This window comes from Cariama cristata, unplaced genomic scaffold, assembly GCF_000690535.1.
Source record: "Cariama cristata isolate BGI_N322 unplaced genomic scaffold, ASM69053v1 scaffold5687, whole genome shotgun sequence".
In the NCBI taxonomy this organism is placed as follows: Eukaryota; Metazoa; Chordata; class Aves; order Cariamiformes; family Cariamidae; genus Cariama; species Cariama cristata.
In genome coordinates, this window is record NW_009626975.1 from 30,734 (window position 1) to 49,475 (window position 18,742).

General features: G+C 38.5%; 1 protein-coding gene across 1 annotated transcript in view; it reads right to left on the minus strand.

Annotated features, from left to right (window-relative positions):
• HOMER1 (homer homolog 1 (Drosophila)) overlaps positions 1–18,742 on the minus strand; it is a gene marked incomplete at its 5' end in the record, with an annotated part of 61,731 nt that overhangs the window by 24,186 nt on the left and 18,803 nt on the right. The gene's annotated exons all lie outside the window — the stretch shown is intronic.

Sequence of the window (18,742 nt, forward strand, 5' to 3'; positions counted from 1 at the left end):
AATGCTAACAGCATGTGAGGTGCATACCTACAGGGAAAATACATACAGAAATAATTCATTTTGTCTAATTAGCTGACTATTAAAGGCAACATTGAAAACCAAAGATCAGTAACTCTGGTCAAAATGATTTTGTATATAGGTTTGTGATGAATTATGAGGAATTATTATAACCTGATTATTTATTACAATAAGTGTATTTTAATATGCTTAATTTAATTATAATTTTTTACTATTTTCCATGTAAGTTTATACGTTTATTTGAACTTTGTAGATATGAACAATGAAACATTCTCCCACCATTTTGTCCCGAGTTTCTTTTTTCCACTTAATGCATGTGCACAGCCCATCCCACAAAAGTGTATTTCAAAAACATTATGACTTCTATAAATGCTTCTTCAGTGTTCAAAATCAATCAGGCACCAAGCAACATTCATTACCAATTCGGATTACATCTACTGTTTCACTAAAACATGATGTCTGATTCTTCCATGTTCCAGCATTTCCTTCCAAATACACTGCTTCATCCCCTTGAACAGAAATATAAGTTCCTTCAGAAAAGGAATACAGGTTCTTTCAAATTGCTCTAGTATTTCATGATCTATTCAACTAATTAGAAGTTCACCACTGGAATTTTTAAATCTTAAATGAATAAACTGAAATAATGATAGTGCTTCATCAGTGAACACTGACTCACATATTAAAGGAGAACAAATTTCTTGTAACAATGTCTACACTTCCATTTCTCTAATCAAATTTACTTTTCACTTCTAGTGTAGGACAGCAGATCAACAAATTCTGTAAAAAACATACTAAAAAAATCTAGTTCATTATCACATTCATAACTTCTACTTGATGTTCTGATCTGGCAAACAAATATGCATTCCAGCCATTTCATGCAAGTGAGTAGTTCCATTTAGCAGTCCTGCTATGGCAAGACTAGCAGCAAATTGTGTGTGTGTGACACCTATACAAGTTAACAAAATGTGCCTTACTACTCATCTTTACCCACAAAAGAAATATACACACAAGATTTTATATTCATGTAACACAGCAGATTAAAAGCTTTGTATCCAGGACAGTTACAGGTTGAGAACTGTATGATCACTTAATATCCTAATTTAATATGCAAACAGGGAAATGAATGAATTTTTTTCCAACTTAATAATGTGTACATCCACAATGATATAAGGTAAACTTCTAAGCCATGAAGATCCCATAAAACAGACTGTCAGGTAGTGCTGAGTAATCACACGAGGAGGATTCACGGCATGCTTCACTTTCACCTTTGCCCAGCACCCTTACTACCCTCCCAAGAAAACAGTCAGGAGCTCTTAAATTATTGCTTGTACACTGGAATATCAGCATTAAACATAAAGCATGTATTTTCTGTTACTGCTATGGCTACCCTGGTTCGAAAGCTAGAATGTTTCTTCAGAGCGGGTTATTTTTAAATTGGTTGTTTTCAATAGGAATGCACCAGTATTATTTCTCATTGTACTTTTTATTCCTGAGAGTTCTACGTAGTGGGCATGAACATGTCTATTGCAATGCAGATGTTATTTGTTTGTAGTATATACTGTTTTTTTCTACAAATAATTTCTACTGTATCTCTTGAGATTGTACCGTGGCTCCATAAAATAGAAACATATTAAACTAGTCTAGTTTTCTATCAGATAACACACAATGACTTCCCAACTATTTAGATTTATCCTGTTTCTTCTTACAAAACTCTACATTCTCTGACATAAAACATAACCATGTGATGGATATCATACCACGAAACACAGAACCAAAGATTCGAGTTTTTTGTTTCATAATATTGTAATTTGATTAAAATAGTCCATAACCAATCCTGGCAGTGCTGACTTACTCTTCTCAAATACTTTCTTGACAAACTCAAAAAACCCACCATCCTTTGTGGATTATTTTGGTTAAAACTGGATTTATTTGGATTTAGATTAATTATTTTAGGACCAGATAAAAGCACACCTACAGCGGTTCTTAAGCTAGACTAAGAGTATCTGCATTGATGCCTACATCTGTAGAGCTACATTGGTTCAAATTTATCAACACTTCCAGAGGAAATGCTGAGGAACATATAGTTCAGACACAATGAGAATTCTCCCTCAGAAGAGAAGATGCTGAGGCTAACACCCAGGAGAAGGAACACACAGATTCACAAGCTGAAGGACACGTGGAAAATTCAAATGGTTCCCAACAACTGCTAGAGCCGATGGTGAGAATTTTGATGGTGGAAGAGCTGCACTACAGTCCCTCAGGACAGGTATGGGAGGGCTGCGCATACTCTTGCTCTCTAAAACCTTTTACTTAATTCCTGTCTGAAACGCTTTTTGCTAAAAGAAATTGACTTTGGCCTTGACGCATTAGATTCTGTCATAGGAAATACACACACAGTTCTGTCAGGTTCTCTTAACAGTTGTAAATATCTGAACCAAAACCAAAGTATTCCTTATGTGTTCCAAGATTATTTGCTCTAGGAAGCATATGAAATACAAACACTTAGTGACCATAGTGATCCAAACTGCAATGCAACTTCTACCAGAACACCTTTCAGTTTTGCACTGTGGTGCAAAGAGCAAAGCTGTATGTATACACTGGGGTACGCAGGCATACACGTCTGCAGTCCTGTAGTGCAAGAATTCAACCTGCACACATGCTTTGTTTTGTTGTGAAAGCCACCCATCCCTTTGCTGGCAGTGTCACAATTTTAAGTTATTCTTATCACTCCTGCTTGCAGCCTGTTTCTCAGCATGAAAAGCTCCACCAAGCTTTCAAAAATACCCTAACAGAGAATAAAGCATGGTCATTTCCCTTGTGAAACTTCTGAACATCTGAAAATAAGAGAACAAGCTGTTTTGTACACACCGCTACATTGCCAAATACATGTGGGAGAGAGATGAGAAATACAAAAGGGAGAATGGGTGTTTAATGGAAAATAGCACACTATCAATTTTATTGGCTCAACTGAAAATAATATACAAAACCCCTCTTTTGTAACAGAGGTTTAGGTCTAATTGCACAGAAAATTATCTTTACAATGACAACTGTTCATGGGATCGTAAGCACTTGTTAAGGAACAAAAGGTCAAAACTCTCCCAATCTCCGATGCTTGGTGCTAGCCATAGTATTTGGTACATGTGTAACATCAGACATGTCCACAGTCAGAACACCATATGGTGCACCACCAACAAGGCAAAGGATTCAAAGTCAGATATTTAACATCTACAGCATCTAGTAATTCGATCGCTACCATAAAACACTCCCAGAACAACTGCTGGCTGGTATCATGCAGCCTAACTGTGACACCCCCTGAAAATTAAAGTAGAAGTCAATGATCTTCCGTACTTTAGGTATTCTGATCAATCAACATGAGACCGACCTCCTTTCTCATTGGGGATTAGTTACAACCCCACTAAGTCACTGAGGAATAGCTTTGCTATCTGTCCATCTGTGACCTGATCAGGGTGCCAGAGGCTATAAATGCATGATTATCTTTCTCTGCAAAGTAGGTCACTTAAGGAAAATTAATCCGAAAAGCTCCAGTCACCATGTTTAGCCAGTTGGAGAAGGCTTGCAAAGGCAGAGGGAAGGGAGCACATATTAATCAGCTGCATTCAGAATTAAGTTATTTTGAGAGATGCCTTCATGAAACAAGGAAACAAAAGCAGTTCAAATCAAGAGATGTTTTCCACTTTTTGAATCAGTATTGCTTTTTCACTGTTTGCCGAGTTGTATGCAGTACCAACACTATAAAATATGGTTTAAGCTTTATTTTAGATTTATAGAAATAAAATGTGTGCAGAATTCTGCTTTATTAATATTTTATGGGTTTTAGTATTGGATTCATTGCATAAAATGAATTAATTTTAAAATTGGATTTCTTACTATAGCGTAGTCATGGTTTCAAAGAACTACGGTTACTCAAGAGCACGTAAATTCTTTTCTTCAGGTGTCACTGTGATCTGCACTGCAGGAGTATGGTGAGCAGCGCTGTCTTAGGATAGCAGAAATGAGGAGGAATTCAGCTGAGTAGAGAATGGAGTATTTTCACTATGAAATTTGGCATCTGGTACAGTAACTAAATCCGTAAGACTTGACAAATATGAACAGAGCAGAGTCCCTGTAGCTGCTGCCCCGATACAAATAGTGGCATGTGTTGGAAGCAGCCCAAGAGCCTGGTGGAGTGAGCATTACCAATCAGTGGGAGAGGTATGTCAACCGGCTGGGAACAATGCATTAGCTGTGCTAGCAGCAAGGGGTGATTCTTTCTGACAGCCTTGCTGGTGAGCCTTATGGAGCAGCTCTTCACACTGAAGGAAGCAAAGAGGGATTGTGAATGACTTGGTTCTGTTACAGTAGTATCCAATAGCTCTAGTGAACTCAAGCAGTGTAGCTTCTTCTCTTTGGAAGTGTAAGGCAAGTGTTTGGGTTTATGCAAAACTCCCCGGTGCATTTGGGAAGGAATTCCACACAAGGTCCTTATGAAATCCTCCATACTAAATAGGTTTCAAATAATGCTGAGGTCCCAGGCTGGAAGGGTGAGATCTCTGCAATGGGCTATGATTGCTGTTGCCTACATTGGACTGTGATGTGACTGTCCTATGAGATGGCAATGTTGACTCTGCTGACACACAGGATGAAGGCAGCATCCCTCAAGATATCCCTAAAAGCTCACAAGAATCCTCCTCTCATTCATGCTGAGAATGAGAGTTAAGCTCCTCACTTCATGTCTTGATTTAGCAGAAATTTTAAACAGGCATTTGGGAATTTCACCCCTTTTCAGAGATTTCAAAAGGCATCTTCTGTGGCCATCTATTGAATGTGTAAAATTAATTAAAGATAGAAAGGATTTAAACATGATGGGTTTAGAGTTTGTCCTGCTGCTAGTCCAAAGTACCATATGCCCATATGGTAATTTCTCCCTCTCTTTTGAACATTCAAAGCAAAATTGGAAACAGAAACGGGTTTTGTCATTTATTTAATTATACCTAATTAGGAGTCCTAGAATGAGTGGGAAACTGAAGAAAGACCAGTCGAGTGGATCAGGTTCTATTTCACCATTCCAGGAAGAGGCAAGAAACAAATGTTTTGAGTTGTTCTGCCATTTTAGTCTTTGTACAAAGCTGTCTGCTTGTGTAGAGCCAGTAGATTGAGCCACTCAAAAGACTCTGAACTTTTATGCATGAGGGACACAGTCATCTACAGTATAGTTAAATAACTGAAGACCAGCAAAAGAGGGAAAGCTATGGTAAGAATGACAGCTTTTGTAAGAAGAAAACTTAAGAAACAAACAAATCATTATTGTCTTATCTGTAGTTGTGATTAACTGGACACATACAAAAGGAACTCCTATTTGATAAACTGGAATTTCCTAAAGAAGGGTAAATCCTCTCAAAGTTGGAATCAAGAGATAACTACCAGGAAATTGCTTTAAGTTAAGTATTTTGAGTGAGGCCAATGCAAAACTAACTAATATTCAAAGAGATCCTTATCCTTTAATTAGAGTATTCAAAAGAACTTTTAGCAAAGGAGGATAGTTCCCCTGGGGAGAGAAGTAGGAACATTAACGGAGCATGAAAGATCTGTTCTTCCCTTTGGGATAAGGAATATCTACATGATCTCAATGGAGTTACATCAGCAGAAAACCAAGGAAACATAGCTGTGAATCAGCTCTTTAGACTGGTTACATGACAAATTCGATCAGAGCAAAAAAGATGAAGGAGGCCTTGAAGTACATCGTACTTTAAGCGAGGTGACTAATTACAAAGCCACACACCTACTGGAAAGTGAGAAAGGCAGCTGAATGGCTGAAATCAGCAGGTGAGAGCATGTCTTTTCTGAGAGTATCATTCTCTACAAATGTTGAACGTTTATCCCACTCTGGGATACACTGTTTTCTTTTGTTTTGTTCTGCACTCCCCTTCACTCAACTCAGTGCTACAATATGCTAGAACTCCCAATTTCTATGTCAGTGTACGTCTTAGAAGACAGAAATGCAGAAGCTTTTTCTACAAATTTAGGCAGAGGGGTGCTTATGGAACTACTACAGCTTTCTCTTTCAAGGTGTTTCATGTATGACCTTTCACTTTCATTTAGCCTTTCAGTTTGACCATGCTCTCAGATTCTGGATTGTCCAAAGTACCTGTGCAGCCCATGAACAGAAGAGTTGCCCTTCCAGTTCTGTTGCAGGCAGTTCTGCTCTTAGGCACCTCTTGTGCTATGCTTTACCAGCTCACTGGGGAAGGGTCAATATCTTTGCAGACTTGATGGATGAAGATGACCAAAGAGGTTAAGTAATGGTACAGACTCTTTCCACTATAAAGCAGACCACTTTGTAATGCAAATTGGTGGCTATAGCCTATTTAAATCCACCACCTAAATCCATGTTCTGTATTTCGTAATAGAGCCTTCATTCATCACAGGGCCCACAAAAACCACCACAACACAGACCACCTTTCAATATGCAAATTTATCACTGAGGAATAGACTAGATATTAAATTCTTTTTAAGGAAGGAAAATTTCACAGTAATATTCTCTATGGTAACCCAGCACAGTATTCCTGCAGAAGACAACAAAGGCAGAGAAAAAAATGGCCAAGTATGGCGGTGTTCACTGCCTACTGAAACACGAAGAGTCAACAGCAACAGAACAGCTCCTGAAAGGCACTCCACAGGATGCAGAAGATTGGGTATTAATACAAAATTAATGCTTCAACTACGACCCTTATCAATCAGGGACTTAGATCCCAATCTTGACCCAAGTTAAAGTGGGGGATGAAGAGAAGAGTCACTCTTCTCCACAAGAAACGATGAAGTTTGCAAGCTTCTTGTGTTGTCTCCTAGTGTTCACCGGATGCGTTTACACAGGTGACATTTAAACTCTGTTTCTCATTAAATTTACACAGTTAAGAACAGTTTTACACATCTTTTGTACACTGTATCACAATGCAAAAGACTTGTATTTAACCTGAATCATCACAGTGGCACTAAGAAAATCCCTGATTTCTCTGAAGAGGCACAACTGTTATTCTAATTCTATTGTTTAAAAAAGATCTCATTTTTGTCTTTGTCAATTTTATACAGTGCAGAGACACTACGTTATCTCTTCACAAATATCACAGAGCATAAACCAAAATCAGTAACTCTATGTTATAACTTTTAGCCCTTTGCAAGAGCAAGCATAGCTTATTAATTTCTAGCTTTTTTTGTACCAAACATTAAAACCTTGTAGACCTAACATTTATCACATACTCTGAAAAAAGATTTGGCCTTGCTTCCTTACTGAATTGCTTATCAGTACCACTGCAAGCATTTTATTCTCATGCCTGTGAGACCTTGCAGACCTAAAATTTTATGACATACTCTGAAAAAGTAAAAAATGATTCATTCTTTTTCCTTTACTGAAATTGCTTACTGGTATCACTGGAAGTAGTTTATTCTCATCGCTGTAATGTATCTCTTATTTTTCACAACTGACACCCATTAAGTCTTTTTAGGGCATTAAACACTAGGCATAATTCCTTGCTGTTGCTATGGTGCCGAACACTTCCAACAAAGCTACATTTTCAAAAGCAACCTAAGTTATTTAGGAACTTACGCCCCATTTTCTGAAATGATTAGGTATTTTGCTGCAAAGAAAGTCAAATGGACTTGGGCTCCTATGGCACTTAATCACTTTATGAAAGCAATTAGATGATGTGGTTATTGGCAAGTCGGATACCAGGACATAGTGACCCTGACACTAAAATGATTTGAATTACAACCACTTTCATTCTGGAAGTCATTTGTATGCACAAGAATTTAAAGCAGTTTAACTGTAAATTCACACCTTGAATTAGTACAGATTAATTTTGCTAATGTCCCTGGTTAGACAAAACCCAATGTTTCTTTCAAAAATCCTACCTATAACAACAATTTGTGTGTGCATTGAACCAGTCTGCACTCTGTCAGCAATGTCAGCAAAGTAACAGAAGAGAAGAGAGTACTTGGTTGCCCTACGCTTCTCTCACCTGGGCTCTCATTTATTGAGTGCTATTCTGATTTAACAGTTTAATTGAACTGTGTTCTCTCAGTGAGTTTCAGAAACTTCCCTAGCTTCACCACAAAAACGCTGTGGTAGTAAGGACAAGGAACATCTCTTTTCCCAGTGACCACACTTCTGCTGCTAAGTAAAAAACGGTCCAGAACCCCCAAGCTTCTGAAGGCCATACGGACTGGGGAGTTTGCACTCTCTGCAAACTGCCCTAGTCCATGTCAGCTGGCCAGACAGATCCTAAGCACAGTCTGCACATAGTCAGGTTTAGCACCCTTCCATCTCTACAGTCTTCCAAGGCTTTATGTGATCTGCAACCCTCTCATGCCCATCCGAAACACTTCTGGGCATGCAACGCACATCTGTGCTTTTGTGTAAGGAGAATACCACTCCAGCGGATGGCTGCTCAAATCACTGCAGGTGTGTGGAACTGGAAAAGGACTCCATACAAAACTTAAGAGCCGCAGAGACACCACATGGGCGCAGAAGAGCTCCAGCATCACTGCTGTAACATGTGGAAATGGTTCAGCCCACAGCCCTCAGTGCCATTTCACCCTACAGATGTGGCCCATGACGTTGTTGCAGCTACAAGTCGATTCTATGGAGCTCAGTAGAGATTCTCAGCTTTGCAACAACAGTGAAAACACTAAGAGCTATGGTCTGAGCAACAGCAGCCACATGTAGAGCAGTGAGGCAGTTAAAGGGATCTCTCTCAACCCTGTAAATCTGGCATATACCACATACAAGGAGTGAAGATCCTCAGCACAAGCCTCTGTCTGCATTTCTAGGTACTGCCACAGCTTTCACTGGAGTGTGTTGTGCCTCTGTGCCTGACAGTGGCTGTTACAAGTGGCTGAATGTGACAGATTTGCAAGTGCCTATTTTAGATCTTAGCTGAACCTTCTGTTAGTGATTCCATAGGATAGCTGAGCCTCTAAGACCCCTTAATGCTGATTCCTGTCTTACTTTCATAGTAAACACTGAACTCAGCAGAACAATCATTACAGCTGCAGGGCCTCACAACTCCACTAGCAGCAACAGAAAGGTATTCTATAGAACAACCTATGGAAATACTTACATGTGATTAGGCAGTTGCATAAAGATTCTCAGTTGTGACTATTTGGCCTTCATCCAGCTAGTGCATTAGGTTATCTTGCAATAATCAAATAATAATTACTGGTGCAATTCATTTCTGCATTACAATTGCCAGTTTGCTTATCCCAGTAATACAATGACATGCATTAATTGTTCAGTTAGCACAGGAAATGAACTGTCTGTTTACAAGTTGACAACAAAATAATTTTATTCCATCAAGGGAACAGAAGCTATGTGAAAGCATGGCAAATTTAATTACCTTTCATTTATCTCCTGTTACTTAAGAGTCAATAGTCTACATATAAAGCCCAAACTCAACAATCTATGGAGCTGTCAGAAATAGTTTGAAGAACAAGCAGTAAGTCGGATGAACTATATCATCACAGTAAAACATTTACTGACTGTACAGGTTTGAACAAAATAACTTGCAAGTGAGTTGTAACACTTACTAAGCAGATACTGCAACTTGTTTTTTTCCATCCCAGCTTTTTAAGAGAATGGAAGTATTAACTTTGCCTTGCTTAAACCAAACCTGAATCCAAGAAAAGACTAAATTTCTTGCACTATGTTGACTCTACAGTCAAATTTACTAAAAAGAGATTAAATAGATGAAAAAAAGATTAAATTTAATACATGGAAAGTCTCCAATATTGGCACGTTTTATATGAACTACAGGTTAACACGCAGAGGAAGCAGTCCCTATGTAAGTTTCTCTCTCTCCCCTATTGTAAAAAATCCCAGTTTTTAAGAAACAGTCTAACATGACACCTTCCTTAATTCACTGGTAGTTGCTAGCTCTTATTTACTCGGTCTAGACTAAGTGATCTTAGGTTTCCTTCAGGTTCTCTTCAGAATAATGCACAGGTCAGATGATTTGGCTCAAGAACTCAGCTGGAAGTTAAAAATATAATAATTTATAGACCATTTCTTCCCAATTCAACACTTAATTGATGCAACAGTTTCAAGGAAGAATACAAAGCTTGGCTCCCCACTTCCCTCCCCATCCCATCTTACTTAACTTGTCACAAACCCAACAGGGATGCCAAGAATATGAACTTGCACGTGAGTTTTCTAGTTATGAATTCATAGAGAGCAGAAGAGATGCTGAGCTCCCATCCTTTCATGAGGCTATGTCTATGTGCCATGGCACTGTTTCAGCACATTTGTTTTCTAGTATTGCGAGCTCTATTTCACTTTCTCTGATAAGGCACTTAGACTAGGAAAAGGGTAGGGCAAACAGCATGATGTGACGACATTTAAAAGCCAGCTTTCCTGAGCCTCTCACTGTGCTGAACATAAGCCCAGCACAAATGATCTCTAAAGTGCTGAAGTAGAATTACACAAGAATACTAAAATCTCTGGAGAGTATAGAAAGAAGGTGCTATACAACTGGTGTTGTCATGTAATTATATTCATTTTAAATTTCAGAGTATTTCCTAAATAAAGTGAACAGGTAAGTCACAGTCATACTCAGTGATCAGTTTGATGACACTTCAGGCATGTAGGAAACTATTTTAGCTATCCTCTTAAAATTCAGGACAACTTAATCTGAACATATTGCCTTCACGAAAAAGCATTTGGCTTCAGACAATGAATCCTTATCTTATTTCTATACCTATTTTCACTACAGTGAGGGGAAAAAAACCTTTTCTTTTCCTTCCTTTGGCAAACTACACAGTTGGAAAACTTACTACAATTCAGTCAATTCTGTTTTAGGGTTTTGGTTTGGTTTGGTTTTATTTTCTGAGCCATGTTGTTTAAATAAAATTACTTCTTCATTTCCTGTGCAGTTGCAGTCTCTCAGAAGAATGGTTTCCACTATTTTAACTTTAATTTTGAAACCAAATCATTTGCATTTCAGGAAGACAGAACATCATTACACCACAGTGCCACAGAGTAAAATCTGCAAAGGCAAGAACGCTGCAATCAAAGTTTTTCATAACAAATGGACTACATGTAATGTTTTATTATTGTGCACTTAAGAAAAGAGTCCTAGACATCCTGGACATTTTATTTCAGCACCCTCACCCAGCTCCAGCTTCCTTCATTTGCCAAATGGCTTAAACGCTGATTAAAAAAACCTCCCATATTCTAGTTCATTGCTGATTTGTGCCAGCCCAATTCATTACAGACAAAACTTGATGACTGTTTGGTGTCACTGTAAAATACTTCGATGATGCTTATGAACTGCCAGTTGTCCACCAAAGTGCTATTTAGCAACTTAAATTCATCTCAGCAGAGCCCTCTGTTACATGATCAAAAAGACTGATCAACACATACAACTTTCTGCTTGCACTACAAAATGCCACTGGCACCTACAGTGATGTTAAAGGAACTCAAAAGATCTGACTCTCTAGGTACAGAAAGCTTCCCTAAAGCATAAACTGACGGAGAACTACAGGAAATGTTGATCTCCATTTAGCTGTATTCCCCATTTTATTCTTCAAGCTAACTCTTACCTCAGGAAGAGAATATATTAAGTACTTCACATTTCTGACAGACAAAATATTCCGCTTCTATGTTTATGTGTGCCTGCCCCTAACCTCTACCCGTGTCTTCAGGAAGTAGGTTGATGCTATCAAAGTTCCATTGCAAGAGGTCTGCCTACTACAATGCAACAGAAAACAATCAACATGACATAATTATGTTCAACAATACAACTTGTTCAGGTGGAGCCTGAATACTGTTTGCACATTCAGACACACTCTGAAATGGCTTACAATAAAGCAACCTTGGACTTTCACTCGATCAATGAGCTTTTACTCTAGTCTTCCAGGGGCTTATGCTATCTGGACAGGAACCATGACCTGGACAGTAGGGAGAGTGAATGAAACAGGCCACCAGTGAGCCATGGCAGGGTGACAGCAATGCTGGCAAACGCAACACTGTGTTGCCTCCACAGAAAACACATAGCACAACTCTGGGTCATAACATTGGCAGCAGGTACAATTTAAGGCTGGACCTGGTAAAGAGGGCTTAGTGGACGAAACCCATCTTCCCCATTTTAGGTGTTTAGAAGCTACGAGAGGTTAAATATCCTGAGATAGCACTTCATCTGACCAGTCTTAGGTGCCTGTCTAGGAGGAAATGCACCAGGCATGATGGAAGCCTCTTTGGCCTAATTTTTCAACCTCAGTGTCATGTGGATGCGGCAGAATTTACTGGTTCTCCCCCAGAGGACCCAGGCCACAGCATTCTCCAAAGGAATTATTACCTTAACTAGGTTAACTTGTAAAGCCTACCTCTAAATAAGGGAGAAATCTTTAGGAACCTTAATTCATCTGACAAAAATGACACAGAGTACCATATTAGTAAAACAGCATGGATCTTTTGGATTAGACTTGAAACCAAGCTTTTTACTTCATGTGGAAATTAAGAGCTCTGGGTTCCTGGTCTTACATCTCTTGCAGGCATGCAAAACGATCCCTCGAAGAATACACACACAGCTTATGAACTTCACTCATTCCATTCCAGATAAATTCTAGAAAAAAATAACTTTGCTGAAAGCTACTTTTTGTATAAGGGATTAATTTAAATATGAAACAATTCTTTAAAAAAATACTAAGTTAGTATTCACGCTATGTATTTTTAATACAATTTTCTAAACTGCTTTTCTCTGCTTTGTCAAACTTTACTTTTTAAACATGCATTCTTTCAAGAAGTGGGCTGAGGTAATCCATTTGGCTGAATCCTATTAATAAATATCTAAGCCCAGTAAGTGTCTTCATCAAGTTCACCATGATTTCTTTGCACAACGCAGACAACTGTGTGTCGGCTCTGAACTGGAGAAGTCCACAGACACAGCACACTTAGTTCCCAAGCCACATGTGCCTAGGAGTGAAAAATATTCCAGAGGACAGAAGTGTTCACGCAGCTCTATCCAATCCTCCTTTCTCTGTGACCGCTGGAGGAGCCTGTACCAGCTGCTCCAGGCACAGTGGCTAATTACAATTGCTAATTCTGAAGTTTTAACTATGGCATCAGAGAGCCAGCAAAGGAATAGGAGCTGCAGGCACCTCCTAAACACATGCTCCATTTCTGCTTCCTTTAAACTCAAGGAGAATTTGGCATAGCAGCACATCCATCTCGTATCTTCAACAGGAAAAGAATCCATAGCTCAAGTATTTGTTGCCAGCTATCCTTGGCTCTGACTTTCATGGTTAATCCCCTCGGAGAAAGTTATCAAATCGATTAAAAATTAGCTAATTTTTAAGTCCATACAGGCTTCATTAACACCATCTAAGCACTTTATAAATTGCAAAACCCATGGATCCAAGGATCCATGTAGCGCATTTTAGGTGAATCCACAATTAATAATGCACCAAGACTTAACATTCTTGGCTTCTTGTAACTCAGGTCAGAGGCAATGTAAATTCCCCTACCCCATATCTAATAGTATCCTTAAAATGACAAAAAAAAATGAGTAACAGGCTCTTAAACATCTGCAGAAGATGGTGCTCACCAGACTGATTTCCATTTCCAGAGTGTACCACTTCTCCAAGGAGAGGGGGAAGTTAAGAAGGGAGTAATACAGAAAAGACTAAAAGGAATACAAAAAACCATGAAGTAAACCGATCATTTCAGCTCCAATGTGAGTTGTTAAAGGATGAAAGTATGTTCATTTATTTTCTGCTTGGAAGTTTGAGTAAAATGAGTTCCACACTGTTTCAAGAATAGTAACTGTTTAGTCATTAACACTGTCATCACAGTTGCATGTCTACCATCAGGCCTTCCAGACGACAGTGAAACCATAACCATACAGCATATATAAGATTTCAGAAGTGGATGTCTATCTATGTATATGCACGGCTTCTCATGAGAAGTCCATGTATCTCTTGATCACCGTTACACCTGAGGTAACACAGAAGGTAGACTAACTTCCTGGTATCAGTAAGAGGAGGACTAAACTATCAATCAGAGGCATTCAATGGAGCTTCACCTTCACTAAAACGTATTAATTTACAGACTTTTTTATCCCGTCCCCCCCCCCCTTAAAAAATACTTCCCTCAAGTATTCCACTGGGTTTGGCCCTGCTGCCTAAAAAACTAAACACATATTATTTTCCCTTAGAACAAAGCAGAGAGATGAGGTACAGCAACACAGAGATCTTCCACAAAAGCAGAGCAGGCACTATACCTGGTGCAGGGTAGAGGGGCCAAGTGACTTCGAAACACAAAGCGCCTACATATGAAAAGAGCCACTAATTGAAATGTTCGGGAGTTTTTTTTGTTTGTTTTGCTGGAGTTGGGTCTTTGTTTGTTTGTTTGTTTCAGGTGACTTAACTTTAGCTCCTGTCTTATCAGCATAGCAGAAAACTATTTCCTGCTACAGAATCATAGAATGGTTTGGGTTGGAAGGAACCTTTAAAGATCATGGGCAGGGACATCTTTCACTACAAGAGGCTGCTCAAAGCCCCAACCAACCTGACCTTGAACACTTCCAATGATGGGGCACCCACAACTTCCCTAAGTAACATGTTCTGGTGTCTCATCATCCTCATCATAAAAAATCTGGGTGATGATATTCAAGTACTCGCACAATTGAACAACTGGATATGTTTCTTCATTAAAAACACATGCTTCACAAATATTCAAGAAAGTATGGTTGGGGGAGGGGGCAGGTTTATGTGGGCTTTAGAAGACTAAGGCTGTATTTTGAGAAGATGTTGTTGCTATGAGTTATAACATATTCTAATACATCAAAACTGACAGAAAGACAAGTTTTCTCTTGCTTTCTGCATTTTTTAAAAGCTGTTTTTTAGCTTCTGGACTTTGAATTCAAAACTGTTCAGCAACACTTCAATTTCCTTTACTTCTAAGGAATATGACAGACGCATTCTACCATAACTACAATAACTGTAAGTTACAAAAGTTCATCCATGTTCTGTATGTTGATTTTACAAAATAATCCAAAATTGGCCATAAGTGAACCTTGAGAGAAGAATTGAAATTCGGCAGTGATGCAGACCGTTCTACAGCATATTTAAAAGTGATCTGAAGGCCACAAATCTTCAATTCTCTTTAATTTCCTTTCTCTAAAACTGTGTAACATTTTCAATAATTTCTATGTGGATGAGAATATGTACCCTGAAACCCAGGCCTAGACTATTCTCCAGCTTCATAGAGCCAGATTATAAATACAGAGTCCATTTAGAGACAGAAAACAGTAAATGAACAAGTCTGGAAAAGTTTCTTTAGCATTTGTCTATCCATACAGATAGTCACATAAATGTAGTATTTTGTGTTGCTCAAGATAAGTGGACTAAGTCTTGCACTTGAAATGAAGCAGCTACACACCAGCTACATGGAGCCTTTATCTTCTAACATACACTTTTGAGTGGCTGGTGGGGCATAATTTGAAGAGGTCTCTTTGGAGAGGCAAAGGACGTGTGTGTGCAGACGGATGCAAACTCTGTGATACTCTTACCGGCAGAACACACTGCCACAGGAAAGTATTGATACAAATAGTCAAACTTTCAGGCTCTGAAGAAAGTACCCCACCTCTTCATCCAGAATTAATCCCAGGCTGAAGGGATGGGCGTGAATGGGGCATAATTTGAAGAGGTCTCTTTGGAGAGGCAAAGGACGTGTGTGTGCAGACGGATGCAAACTCTGTGATACTCTTACCGGCAGAACACACTGCCACAGGAAAGTATTGATACAAATAGTCAAACTTTCAGGCTCTGAAGAAAGTACCCCACCTCTTCATCCAGAATTAATCCCAGGCTGAAGGGATGGGCGTGAATGGTTCACCTTATCTTGGTTGTGAAATACCCATGAATGTGAAATACATCAACTTTCCTAACCAATGAGGAGGAGGCAGAGAAGTCTGAGTGATCGGACTTTGTGAAAAATATGTTTGTCCTGCAAAACATCCCCTCTGCCTTTGTTTTTCACAAAAGGTTTCTCTTTTCAAGGGTCATGTCTGTTAGAAAACTCATTTGAGACTCAAGGCATCAAAAGCTATGTGTTTAGCTTTTCCTGTGGTAACTTCAGGTGTTACTGGTTTTCTGTTTCTGCTTCTTTAATGAGTGGCTGAAAAATGTTAAGTATGCACCGAGGCTTCCAATCCAAAGAAGGCACAACATTTATAGTTTCAAAGCTATTAAGTCTTTTCACAGATGATTTTAAAATAAGAAGCAATTCTACAAAGTGGCTATTTCCTCTCAAAATTTTTCATTGTGTTTTTTTCTGGAGAATAGTGCATTGAGACCTGCAGCATTTCTTTGGTGCCTGTTCTCTTTGATACTAATGAGACTTCCCGGTTTTGAAAAAAATGTTTGAAAAGACACTGGTTATAGTTGAAAATGCTGACCTAACTTCAGCAAAATTTACCCAGAGAAATCTCTGGTGTATTCAAGACAATACCTTGGACTCCTTCATGGTGTCCGGGGAAAGTTCAGTTTGCAGCTTATCCCTACTTACTGTTTGAAAGGTTTCCTATGATTACACTAAACAATATCAAAACAACTGATAGGAGCAAAGAAAACATGAGGTACCAACTGTCTATATAAGATCTCCTATAACTACCACTTTAATTCTTCTTCTTGAAAAGATGATTGCATGTTTGAGCTTACAACTCAAAACCCAGCAGATTCTAAATAACATATGTACAAATCATACCATAAAACAAACCTCACAGACACTGCTCATAAATTTAAACAAGCATACACACTGGTATCAAAATGCACAATAGAGAAAGTTCATTACTGAAGTTAATTACTAGGAAAATTTAGAATAAAGAGAATAGCTCCTCCACCAATGCCTAAAAATGACAAAAAAAATCACTGGATGCTGAAAGTAGACTACGAAATGAATAACACATTTCAGAAAACTGTATTCTTGAAAATACCTAACAAAATTAATGATTGTGAATTAATGGATGTAATAATAAAAAACCAAAACAAAACACTCACCTTGCAGAATCTGATTTAATGTTAATTATCATATATCCCAATTCACAGAGCCAATGTTTACAGTTGCTGAAGTATCAACAAAGAATCTTTTTAATGCCATCCATACTTCGGATAAGTTGAACACAATGGATGTATTTTAGAAAACAGAAGTTCATTTCTTAAGCAAGATAGCTCCTTTTTTTTTTAATTTTACTTTTACTGAGCTTTTTTTTCTTATGTATGTGATAAAAGGAGGCGAAATCACATAGTACAAGTAGTACTTTTTTGTTTTTTGTTTGTTTTTTTTTATTATTTTGTTTTTTTGTTTTTGTTTGTTTGTTTGTTTTTTTTAAAATATAAATTGCATTAGGATTATATTCCTCTTCTAAGAATGTACTTGACAGATAGGTTTCAAGAGTACTCACTTGTCCCTGACAATGGTACTTCTATGACCTAATTTCAAACACCCAACTCACATAGTCTGCATCACCCCTTGGAGCTCTCACTGAATAAAAGGCAGGAAATAGGTAATTCACATGCTCTAAACTAGAACATGCTTAGGTGCACGACGGAGATGGTGAAATTACTCTCTTCAGTGTTATGCTATTTTTACTTTTGGTGCTCATCCATTCCCCCAGCCAGTAAAATTAGCTCTATTCGTTGCAGAGTTTCTTCATTTTGAAGAGCTAAGCAACACATGCACCATGACCATTCTTCCAATAGCAGATTCAAGTCCTCTCCACCTCTCCTTCCATTACTAGAGGTACCTTACGAAAATGTTACAGGATGAGCTGTATTATGTTGTGTTTGACATGTTATTGGTTTAAAATAATGTAATATTTTACTATGTATTCCAAAGATACCTTAAAGAATTTTCAGAAATTGTCACAATCAGGAAAGTCTGAGACATGAAAAACAATTACATGAACACAAGGTAAGATTTTCCTTTCAAATAATAACTTCCTAGCAAGAACTTTCATTTTGAAGGATAGCCTACTTGAGCTTAGGTAGAAGTGCAGGAGTGTGGGAAGCAGCAGAAATTAGGGTCAGGGAGGGAGGGGAGAGCAATCTCTCCCTGTGTGCTTCTTCCAGAGACCACCAGGCTCTTGCCAGTGGAACACAAGAGGCCAAAACCCACTGCAGCTACAACCTTCACAACATCAAACAAATGCTGGCTGAGGTGAAGCCAAGACCTACATCTAAGTTGCTATATTAACCTATTCTTTGCTTACACTAACAACAGGAACTTACCACCTTTGAGTCTCTTCTCTGGGCGTGCCTCAAGAAATAATAATCTTTTCTCATTAAAGTAACTGAATTTACCAGAGGTCCTCTGCTGTGCCTAAAACGTCACAGTTCATTATAGTACTGTGCAACGTGAAGACAGTTACTGCCTTTCATGTTTTAGAAAAACCTCTTTAAAAAGCCTGGCTTTATCAGTCTCCATTCCAGAAGGTTTTCAAAACCTAACTGGATAAAGCTTAGTGCAGCCTGGTCTGATCTCATAGTTGACCTTCTTTGAGCAGGAGCTTGGATCAGAGAGCTCCTGAGTTTCCTCACAACAAGAAATTATCCTATGATCAGGTCAAATAACATTCAAAACCAAGAATTTAAAAAAATAAAAGTAATACACACTCCCAGGACTACTTGGTAAGGAAGCTATGCATATGCCTATAAAGAACATTCAAATACTAGGATT